Here is a 729-nt window from a genome sequence, read left to right as displayed (position 1 = left end):
AGCGGATACCGATTTGGCCAAGTGGCCCCCACCCTCCGTGTGTGTTTAGCTAGCCTAACTTCCATCCTTGGGGCCAGCACCTTGGTGTGGTGGTTAAGGTGTTGAACCCCCAGGTGGCTGACCGCGGTTCAAGTTCCAGACCTGGCAGCTTGCTTTCTCACTTCCCTTCCCCTCTCTGTCTCTGGCGAGCACACGTGCCCTGAAGCAAACTTAAACCAATAATAACAAATTAAATAAATAAATATTTTTTATAAACCTATGTTCTTTTGACAGCGTGTACATACTGTCATTCTCCATATTTCTATCCAGAGTCCCACTGTCCTCCAAGCCCCAGCTCCCCCCCTTTATGTAGTGCTGGTGGGAAGACCCCCAGTCAGCAGCACTGGGTGACTCCCTTTGCCTGCAGACCTATCGCCCTGGGCTGAGCAGCAGGATGTGGCCTTAGTTCGTGAGTTGAATAGTGGCAATTTTCTGCTCTTCCACCCCTGTTTTCTTATTTATTTGGACAGGCTTTTGCTATAGGGCACGTGTGCTCTCCAGAAAGACAGAGAGAGACAGAAAGCGACAAATCACCCCCTGGGGGGATGGCCACACCACAATGCCTTCTCCTCCATTCTCCTCTCGGGTTCTTGGACACACACGCACACGCGCCCGATGTGAGTTTAAGCCACCAGGTCCGGGACTTGAACTGCAGTCGACTACATGGGAGTCCAGTGACACAGCCATTAT

The 729-nt window shown here is 51.6% G+C and overlaps 1 protein-coding gene across 3 annotated transcripts in view; it reads right to left on the bottom strand.

Annotated features, from left to right (window-relative positions):
• TEX52 (testis expressed 52) overlaps positions 1 to 729 on the bottom strand; it is an 8,243-nt gene that overhangs the window by 1,598 nt on the left and 5,916 nt on the right. The gene's annotated exons all lie outside the window — the stretch shown is intronic.

The sequence above is a fragment of the Tupaia chinensis genome, unplaced genomic scaffold, assembly GCF_000334495.1.
Source record: "Tupaia chinensis unplaced genomic scaffold, TupChi_1.0 Scaffold150288_1, whole genome shotgun sequence".
Classification (NCBI taxonomy): domain Eukaryota; kingdom Metazoa; phylum Chordata; class Mammalia; order Scandentia; family Tupaiidae; genus Tupaia; species Tupaia belangeri.
The sequence above is the reverse complement of the archived record's forward strand: the minus strand, read 5'-3'. Positions and strand labels throughout refer to the sequence as shown.